We start from the raw sequence: 11,052 nt of genomic DNA, 5'->3' as shown, positions 1-11,052 counted from the left end.
TTTATTTATTTATTTATTTATTTATTTATTGAACTTCTGTACCGCACTATACCCGGAGGTATCAGGGTGGTTCACACAAAAAAATCACAATATATAAAATGAAAATAAAAACAATAACCCAATAATAGCCCCCCCCAAAAAAGAGCCACATTTTAAAAGGGTATAGGAGGTTGATCAGGTCAACTAAAGGCCTGGTTAAAAAGGGACGCTTTTGCCTGGCGCCTAAAGGTGTATAATGAAGGCAGCAGGTGAACCTTCCTGGGGAGAGCATTCCACAGACATGGAGCCACTGCAGAGAAGGCCCTGTTCTTGTGTTGCCACCCCCCGGAGCTCTCAAGGAGAAGGCATACGGAGGAGGGCCTCAGAAAATGATCTCAGAGTAGGTTCATATGGAAAGAGGCGGTCCTTAAGGTATTGTGGTCCTGAGCCATTTAAGGCTTCATAGGTCAAAACCAGCACTTTGAATTGGGTCCAGAAACTAATTGGTAGCCAGTGCAGTCAGACCAGGATCGGTGTAATATGTTCAAACTGTCTTGCGTGAGCAACCTGGCCGCTGAATTCTGCACCAGCTGAAGTTTCTGAACCGTCTTCAGGGGCAGCCCTATGTATAACACATTGCAGTAATCTAACCTTGAGGTTATCAGCGCATAGACAACAGTAGGTGTCTGGGGATCGAACCTATGGACTTCTGATTGGAAAGGAGATGCTATGTCACTGCACTGTGACCCTTTGCCATCTCTTTCCTCTCCGATACACAGACAGCCCCAGGTTACCAAATCCAAAGTGATCCACAACAGTCTCTACTGATTCCTGGATCGCTTTGAACAGTCCCAATTTGGCTAGGCCTTTGGTTGAATCTGGCGCAGAGCTCTAACTATATTATATTATATTAACATAAGAGCAGCAGCCATGAAATTAAAAGACACCTGCTTCTTGGGAGAAAAGCAATTGACAAACCTAGACAGCATCTTTAAAAGCAGAGACATCACCTTGCCAACAATGGTCCGTATAATTCAAGCTATGGTTTTCCCAGTAGAGATGTATGGAAGTTAGAGCTGGACCATAAACAGGGCTGATCACCGAAGAATTGATGCTTTTGAATTCTGGTGCTGGAGGAGACTCTTGAGTGTCCCATGGACTGCAAGAAGATCAAACCGATCCATTCTGAAGGAAATCAGCCCTGAGTGCTCACTGGAAGGACAGATCCTGAAGCTGAGACTCCAATACTTTGGCCACCTCATGAGAAGAGAAGACTCCCTGGAAAAGACCCTGGTGCTGGGAAAAATGGAGGCACAAGGAGAAGAGGACGACAGAGGACGAGATGGTTGGACAGTGTTCTCAAAGCTACTAACATGAGTTTGACCAAACTGTGAGAGGCAGTGGAAGACAGGAGTGCCTGGCGTGCTCTGGTCCATGGGGTCACGAAGAGTTGGACACAACTAAACCACATCAAAGGGTTGCCATATGTCCTCTTTTTCCAGGACATGTTAAAAGTAGAAGTCAACAAATGTGTCCTTTTTTTGCTCTCCAAAATATGGCAACCCTATTTACCTGAATAGCATTGTGATATCCTGGACTCAGGAAATCAGCCCTGAGTGCTCACTGGAAGGACAGATCCTGAAGCTGAGGCTCCAATACTTTAGCCACCTCATGAGAAGAGAAGACTCTCTGGAAAAGCCCCTGATGTTGGGAAAGATGGAGGGCATAAGGAGAAGGGGATGACAGAGATGGTTGGATATTGTTCTTGGATCTACGAGCATGACTTTGACCAAACTGTAGGAGGCAGTGGAAGACAAGAGTGCCTGGCATGCTCTGGTCCATGGGGTCACAAAGAGTCGGACACTAAATGACTAAACAACAACAAAGAGAAAGAGCCTTTAAAAAAAAAAACAACTTCCAGAAGCAATGCGAGAAAGGATCGTTTAAAAAGAAACAAGGGTGTTATGGGAAGGAGTCTAAGAATATCCAGGCAAAACAGCTTCTCTATAATATGTCAGTTAAAAGCCAACCAGCCGAACTGCTTAAGAACCCTTTCCCATGCACCCTAGAGGAGATTGGTAACACAGGCAAGGAGGCTTAGCAATACCTCTCAGGGCATTTATGAGGCTTTCTATTGATCCAAAACCTTTTGTTGTCTTGGAAAAAGGTAAAAGAATATCTGGGTAAATTGGAATTGACAAAACCAGGCAACCCCAGACAGGGAAATCTCACGGGCCTCCTGTAACCACAGTAGAGAGATTGAAAGCGTAGCCATCGATTGAAGTGGAGGAAAAGCCTCTTGGGGGAGATGGCTTTACCTGTGAAGGAGCTCGAGTCGAGAGCCACATGGTTGACATCACTTTGGGCTGGGAAGGTGGGCTCCTGGGAGGAAACAGCCCATGTGGGGTGGTGGATCAGCTCCTCCAACCGTGCATGGTGATCTTAAGCAGTTTAAAGAAGAAGAGTCCTAAGCAGGGCTTTTCGCATGCACGCAATGAGATCTCACAAACTGAATGCAAGGGGAGCGAAGGATGTGGCACTTTATTTAAAATGCACAAATTCCTGCATATTCCTGCATTGCATGAGGTTGGGCTAGATGGCCATTGGTTACCTCAGACCATCAAAGTGTCCCTATTTAAGTTGTAACCTGCCCTATGATCCTTGGATGAAGGGCAGTAGAGAAATAATAATAATAATAATAATAATAATAATAATAATAATAATAATAATAATAATAATAATAATAATAATAATATAATAATAATAATAATAGTAAGAGTTTGTTCTCCAACTTTCCCTTCTCCTTTGCAGCCATATGACAGTCAATACTTCCCTCCTTTCATTCTCCTTCCTTCCATTGTTTGTTTCTCCACCAACCTCTGGTTCTTCTGCTTGACTGCACAAGCAAGTTCTCTGTAAAGGTTGTGACAGGACTGTTGTGAAGATGAATAAGACCTTCAGTGCTTCCTGGAAGTTCTTGACAAGGGAGACTTCAAGAACACCGATGAGGATTATTTTTAAAAGTTATAAAGAAAAACACTCTGGTCCAGGATATCACAATGATATTCAGATAAATAAAGGTAAAGGTAAAGGTACCCCTGCCCGTACGGGCCAGTCTTGCCAGACTCTAGGGTTGTGCGCTCATCTCACTCTATAGGCCGGGAGCCAGCACTGTCCGCAGACACTTCCGGGTCACGTGGCCAGTGTGACAAGCTGCATCTGGCGAGCCAGCGCAGCACACGGAACGCCATTTACCTTCCCGCTGGTAAGCGGTCCCTATTTATCTACTTGCACCCGAGGGTGCTTTCGAACTGCTAGGTTGGCAGGCGCTGGGACCGAGCAACGGGAGCGCACCCCGCCGTGGGGATTCGAACCGCCGACCGTGCGATCGGCAAGTCCTAGGTGCTGAGGTTTTACCCACAGCGCCACCCGCGTCCCTTATTCAGATAAATAGGGTTGCCATATTTTGGAGAGCAAAAAAAAGGACACATTTGCTGACTTCTACTTTTAACTGTGGATTGCTATGACAACTCTCATTTTACATAACCATGAAAAAGAGGACGTGTCCTGGAAAAAGAGGACATATGGCAACCCTTTGATGTGGTTTAGTTGTGTCCAACTCTTCGTGACCCCATGGACCAGAGCACGCCAGGCACTCCTGTCTTCCACTGCCTCTCACAGTCAAACTCATGTTAGTAGCTTTGAGAACACCGTCCAACCATCTCGTCCTCTGTCGTCCTCTTCTCCTTGTGCCCTCCATCTTTCCCATCATCAGGGTCTTTTCCAGGGAGTCTTCTCTTCTCATGAGGTGGCCAAAGTCTTGGAGCCTCAGCTTCAGGATCTGTCCTTCCAGTGAGCGCTCAGGGCTGATTTCCTTCAGAATGGAGAGGTTTGATCTTCTTGCAGTCCATGGGACTCTCAAGAGTCTCCTCCAGCACCATAATTCAAAAGCATCAATTCTTCGACAATCAGCCTTCTTTATGATCCAGCTCTCACTTCCATACATCACTACTGGGAAAACCCTAGCTTGAACTATACGGACCTTTGTCAGCAAGGTGTCAGTCTCCCCACTCGCTCTCAAATGCACACCAAAAATTAAGAGCATTCTCCCTATTCTTGAATGCATCAGAAAAAAAATGGTTATCTCTTTCATGCAGATTGATTGATTGATTGATTGTGTTTATATCCCAGCTTTCCTGCCACGGAGCTCAAGGTGACTTACATGGCTCTACCACTACTCTTTTAATCTCTACAACAACCCTGTGAGGTTGTTGGCTGAGAGGCAGTGACTGGCCCAAGGTCACACAGTAAGCTCCATGACCAACTGAGGAATCTGAACTCCTGTCTCCAACTCTAACCACTTCACCGCCACTGGTTCTCTATAATAATTTGGCCCACACCTCAATCCTGAGCAAAATTGGGGATTTGAATCTCAGCTAAGCAGGGCTGCAACAGTGACAAATCACTGCAGTTTGGGTTGGCTTTGAGAGAGGGATCTGGGCCTGACAGGGCAACTGGCGGGAAGGAGAGGAATGCATCTAGTTTACTTAGAATAGGCTGAGACTTATGTGCCTGGCCACCGACTGTCTTCCCAAGAGGAAGGTAGGAGCCTGAGGCCACCTGACTCTCCTTCCTACAGCTGATGTGCAGAGACATCAATACTCTGTGATGCAGGATGTTCCTTTGCAAGTAGCTTCCCTGCAGAAAAACCCCCGGCAAAGCATCACTCCACAAAACTGATACCTGTTCATTGTCAACATGCAGAGGGCCGGGAGGCCAGCTGGCAAGCCCTAGCTGGGCCGTCTCCTTCCAGTCTTTCCGCTGCAAAGACCATTGGCTTCTGCTCCAACATAAATCAGCGACCTGGGCTTCAAAGCCATGGCACACTATCAGCAGAGTGAACTGCGCACACAGAATAGGCGTGAGGCTTGTGGAAGCATACTACAGCTACAGATTTATTAATCATAAATCAGGACAAAGAAACATGTCGTCTCTCTCTTCCTTCATCTTCTCAGAGAGAACGGGAAAAACAAAAGCTATACACAATGGAAGTTCCCAGCAAGCTATGCTGAAATGTAAACAGACATGTGACTCGCAACAGTTCCACACATCTGCTCCTTGAGGTGGAATAGAAATCTCAACATTCATAACATCTGCTGCACCCCAGACATAGGTTTATATAGGGCTGGGTGTTTTTGTTTTTTTAAAAGAAAAATTGGCTCCCAGCACGTTTCTGAGCACCCCCCAGACCTCTAGAGGAGGAGGCACATGAAGAAGGGCCTCAGAAAATGTTTCCGAGCACAATTCAAAGTGTTGGTGTTGACCTTTAAAGCCCTAAACAGCCTCAGTCCAGTATACCTGAAGGAGCATCTCCAATACCATTGTTCAGCCTAGACACTGAGCGTCGAGGGCCTTCTGACGGTTCCCTCACTGCGAGAAGCCAAGTTACAGGGAACCAGGCAGAGGGCCTTCTCGGTAGTGGCACCCGCCCTGTGGAACGCCCCCCCACCAGATGTCAAAGAGACTTTTAGAAGACATCTGAAGGCAGCCCTGTTTAGGGAAGCTTTTAATGTTTGATGGACTAGTGTATTTTGATATTTTGTTGGACGTCACGCAGAGTGGCTGGGGAAACCCAGCCAGATGGGCGGGGTATAAATAATAAATTATTATTATTATTATTATTATTATTATTATTATTATTATTATTATTATTATTAAACTTCTCTAGCCACTGCAACACTGGAGGTATAACAGAGCTATCATGTCTAGTTGCCGTTCATAGCCCTCTCCTCTTCCATTAATTTGTCAAATCTGTTTTTTAAAGCCATCTAGGTTCGTGGCCCTCACTGCCTCCTGGGAGAGGAAGTTCCAGCAGTAGAGCTGAACTGCCAGCTTTCTTGAAATAAGTGTTATCAAGTTGGCGGGGAATGTGGGCCCCCAAATTCATTTGCTGGCTGTGCACAGGGACTTAGCTGCCCACATGGCTTCTGGCTTTGAGCATTAGCAGCACCAGGAAGACGAAGACCTGCGTTCTCCAAGGAGTCCGCCCATCTGGATTTAGTGGGAAGATCGGGATCAGGAGCCTCTGCTTATGTAATGCTTGGCAAGGTAGCCCTGCATCTAATGTTATCCCGGAAGGTATAAAATTGCAGCTTTATTGGAAGGACTGCAGTGCCTACGGAAGATCCCAGAGCATAAAATCCTGTTGTATCAAATGATACAGACTCAGCATGTGAATATAAGAACCATAATAGTGAAGGTTTTACATATTTAATTTCTTGGCAAACCTCGGAAGACCACACGGGCATTGGTTTAAGCGCTCGCCGGCCTGATGAGGGAGTGTTTGCCTACTCTGCATTTAGCACCAGTAGTTGATACAGTAAAGCCCTTTTGTTCGCAGGGGTACCAAATAAGAACTTATCTCCTGGTGGCAGCAGCCCCACTCTGTTGATGTCAGCTCTGTGGTGTGCAAGGACCGGTGTGTCTCTGCGGATTAAAATCCTCAAAAACTGGGAAGCTTCTGGAAGTAGAAAAATCTCAGGAAAGTGTGTGTGCGGGCAGGAATAGGGAGCTATTATTATTCTCTGGCACTCTGAAAATTAGGGAAATGCCTGCAAATGAGCTTTTCTATTAGTGTGGATTAGTAGATTAGGTACCGCTCTGGCGGAAAGGTAAACGGCATTTCCGTCTGCTGCTCTGGTTCGCCAGAAGTGGCCACACGACCCGGAAGCTGTCTGCAGACAAACACTGGCTCCCTTGGCCTATAGAGCGACATGAGCATGCAACCCTAGATCCGTCTGTGACTGGACCTAATGGCCAGGAGTACCTTTACCTTTACCTTTAAAGAGTCATAGAAATGCAGACCCATTGAGGCTTCTCCCAGTCCCACCTGGAGATGACAAGGATATCACCTGCAAAATGCTTCTGCCTGCCAAGCAGCTGCTCTGCTCATCAGCCACACATCTTCCCCTCGTTGTAGTGATAACATGGGTCCTCTAGCCCTGCCCTGGCTGTTCTGAGTGGTTGTGAGTCTTTGAGGTTTGAGGTAAGCCATTTTCCCATTTGCTGCCCAAGGCCTCTTTTGCCAACATGGTGGAGAGATTTCTTCAGTTTGCATCTTAATCCATACCTATTTAGTTTGCCCTTCCTGTACAAATGCATGAGCTGGAACTATTTATTATTGCTGTTTGCATGTCGAGGTCCGCAGGCCACTCCCTAAATAAATCACAATTCAAACAGAATTTTTGTTTAAGGTTTTTGGCATAATTTTGGCCACAACTTTATTAAAATACATAAATGTGAGTGGTTGTTTGGCACTGGTTCCGACTCTCTGTTCCCCTCCAGGGACAGAACTGACTTCTGGATTCCAGTGAAAGACAACAAGGGAAAACAATATTAGGGAGAAAATGGAGCTGAGCCCCAGGCCCTCACCTCTCCCTGCATGCTCCCAGGGGCTTGCGTGGCCCAAGCCCCAGACCAGGGATTTGGACAAAAGTATGGTGAGTCCCTAGATTCCTTTAAAGGAATTCCCTTGCAGCAGCAGCATTGGAGGGGCAGGCACAGCCAACCACATCCCCTCCACCAACCAACTTTTAACCAATGCCTAACCGCAACCTTACAAGTTGTGACGATTTGCTACACAGTAGGCAAAAACCAAATGGCACCAGCCAATCTGCCAAATGGACAAAATTCCTACCAGGCCCCTGCCCCCAAAGCGGACGACCCCATGACAGGCATAGCAAGGTCAAACACAACAGCCCTAAATAGGGAGGGTGGGTGGGCGATCCAATGCGTGCAGCAAAAGAGACTGAAAAAAGCTGCGTGCCAAGAATATATAACCTTTGGGCCAACCCACTACATGGTAACATCAAAATCTCTCCAACAACCCATATTGGCCCAATCACAGTCATGGCCATCCAAATGGTCCCGCCCAGTAACCAAGAGGGGGTGTCCTGTTAGACCCCACTGCAACACGTGCTCTCCATGAAGGAGAGCACGCTTTATTAAATTTGTATAACACCCTGTATGGAAGTGAAAGCTGGACTATAAAGAAGGCTGATCACTGAAGAATTGATGCTTTTGAATTATGGTGCTGGAGGAGATTCTTGAGAGTCCCATGGACTGCAAGAAGATCAAACCTCTCCATTCTGAAGGAAATCAACCCTGAGTGCTCACTGGAAGGACAGATCGTGAAGCTGAGGCTCCAATACTTTGGCCATCTCATGAGAAGAGAAGACTCCCTGGGAAAGACCTTAATGTTGGGAAAGATGGAGGGCACAAGGAGAAGGGGACGACAGAGGACGAGATGGTTGGACAGTGTTCTCGAGCTACTAACATGAGTTTGACCAAACTGCGGGAAGCAGTGGAAGACAGGAGTGCCTGGCGTGCTCTGGTCCATGGGGTCACGAAGAGTTGGACATGACTAAACAACTAAACAACAACAACAACAACAACATAACACCCTTCATCCGTATGTCTCAGGGCTTTTCACAACATACCAAAAGACATTAGCAATCATGGGGACAAAGGCAGGGAGGTAAGATGGAGAAGGACCATGAATAACATCTTGTAGGTAAGGACTCAACATTTGTGCTGAGTGCTGCCCAGTGCAGGGATTCGGGGAAGATTATCACCCAGGCTGATTAACCCAGTAACCCTGCATAACCGAGAGGATAGTGATGGCAGTATTCCCCCTGCCTCTTTGCTTTCGGACTAGCTAACTAGCTTTCTGACTTTTCATTCCCAGAAACTAGCCTGCTTCAGACCTGATCTCACCAATTGCTCTGTTCCTACGAATGCCACTTACAAACTGGTCCAAGCCCACACCACTGCCACCATCTGTTCCCCTAGGCCAAATGCCATTTTGCTGTGCTCATCATCCCCCACCCCCAACAATGGGGAAAGGAGAGAGAGAGAGAGAGAGAGAGAGAGAGAGAGAGAGAGAGAGAGAGAGAGAGAGAGAGAGAGAGAGAGGAAAACATAACAATAATAAAGTTAAACATCCTTGGGAATGGCGGGATGTCAAAGTGCAGCTTTCTTCCCCATTGAAGCATATAAAATATTTAAAAGGCCCTGCAAATGCCAATAGGGGAGCCACTCACATAAGGAGATGAAAAATTAATTTTAATGCATGGGTGACTAAGTAATTCACTTATTTCACAACCTCAATCAATTTTAATATTTTAGTATTTAATGTGAAAGTGGTGTCTCTCCAATAACGTTTTAAAAGTTGCTCATATCTCTTTTTACTCACGTACTAAGTCTCTCTCTCTCTCTCTTTCTCTCTAGAGAGAGAACAAGAGGGAGGGAGAGAAGGAGAAAGAGACAGACGGACAGACATATACATCCTTCCTTTACAGTATGCAAGCCTCCAAGGGAATTTTATATAGGTCATATTCTCTCGAAACGTTTGGTCTCCGGGGCTCCCACACATGCCCACCAACATTTCAAAGACGGGAGCAGGGATGCTACTGCAGTACCCCTGTCCTTGTAAGGAAAATAACTGCTGGAAGACACACACACACACACCCTGCTCTAGGCTCTTATCTTCAAGAATATGTTCGTTTACTCAGTCACAGGGATGAGCGAGACATTAGACTCAATCTGCATTCACACGGCAGTATTTTCTCCATTTCCCTGTGTTTCCCTAGCTGTCGATTTCCGCTTTGTATTTGAGCTTTTGCACTGTGTAAAAGCCACGCATGGAAACCTGATGGAATGCAGCCTGTGTTTAGCACTCGTTTCCGTGCTAATTGATTTCAGAAACAGAAATCTGTTTGCAGCTGCCTGAACCTGGAAAATTGCGAAAGGAAAGTGACAAAATTTGCGGCACAGGGTTCTCTCATGCTGTTTCAATGGGGGCCTCGTGGGTGAACAGAAGCACACATGTTTAGAAGGGGTTGGTGACATTTGTTGCTGTGGCACATCACGCCCACTGGTGTGAGTGAAATTTAAGGCAGAATGCTTGCATGCTAGTTAAAACCGGACGTTAGAAAATGGAACAGAACCACACGCATTATAATCAGGAGAACTAATGCAATATTCTCTATGTCTAAATGCACCCCAAGTTTGCATTTTAATTTGTACATCTCAGTCTAATAAACAAATGGAAACACAGGCACCCTTTGAAATTTGCACCACTGTGAATTTTCCGATGCTGTTCTGCGAGGAAAGAATTCAGATATTGGGGGGGGGGAGACCAGAGGACAAGGACTTGGAATGCTTTATGCACACATAGGAGGGCAAACCTCTATTCTGTTCACCATTTAGAAGTGAGCCAACCTACTTTTCAATTTTCATAGCAATACACAAACTAAAACGTAATCCTTCTAACCTCATTTGGGGTAGGTTTGCAGGTATGGCAGAAGGAGGTAGGATCTGCCCATGTGATGTCCACCTGGTGGAAACTCTAGCTCACATGGCCCGTAATTGTAAAATATATGATGATCTCCATCAACAATTCTTAGACCACCTATGTATCCCAACATGGAAACCAGAGACAGAGGTTCTTAGTACAGGGGAGAGACCAGGAGCTCACCAAGACAGTAGCCAAGTTCCTCTATTTGATTTTCTGCCACCAAAGTACACTACAGGATCCTGCCCTTGCTGGAGTCCCACACAGGTGAAATAGAATGCTCGCCTCTTCTTCCCTTTGGCAAATGACTGTACTGTTGAAATGGTGACGAGATTGCATTGACCTATTTATTCTGAATGTTTGTGAGTGATGCCAATAAAGGTTTGATGATGATGATGATGAAGAAGAAGAAGAAACTGAAACGCAACCACCCTTCAAAATTCACGCTTCTCCAAAACGTTGCAGTGCAGTTCTGCAGCCAAGAAAATTGCACAGAAATGGACATCCTGGAGTAAAGTGTGCATAAGAGAGAGAACCCACCACCCATCAGTGATGCAAAATGCATGGAAGACTCTTTACTTCACCACTGAAATAAAAATGTGCATTAACCAACTCCAGCTGATCTCTGTATTACTATTTTTTTTTACATAAATGTATCACCCATATCTTAACTCTAGGAGCCTGATTTTAAAATGGGGTCTTAATAGCTTAAGTGGGCA

Source organism: Podarcis melisellensis, assembly GCF_964234715.1.
Source record: "Podarcis melisellensis genome assembly, chromosome: 11".
Classification (NCBI taxonomy): domain Eukaryota; kingdom Metazoa; phylum Chordata; class Lepidosauria; order Squamata; family Lacertidae; genus Podarcis; species Podarcis melisellensis.
The sequence above is the reverse complement of the archived record's forward strand: the minus strand, read 5'-3'. Positions refer to the sequence as shown.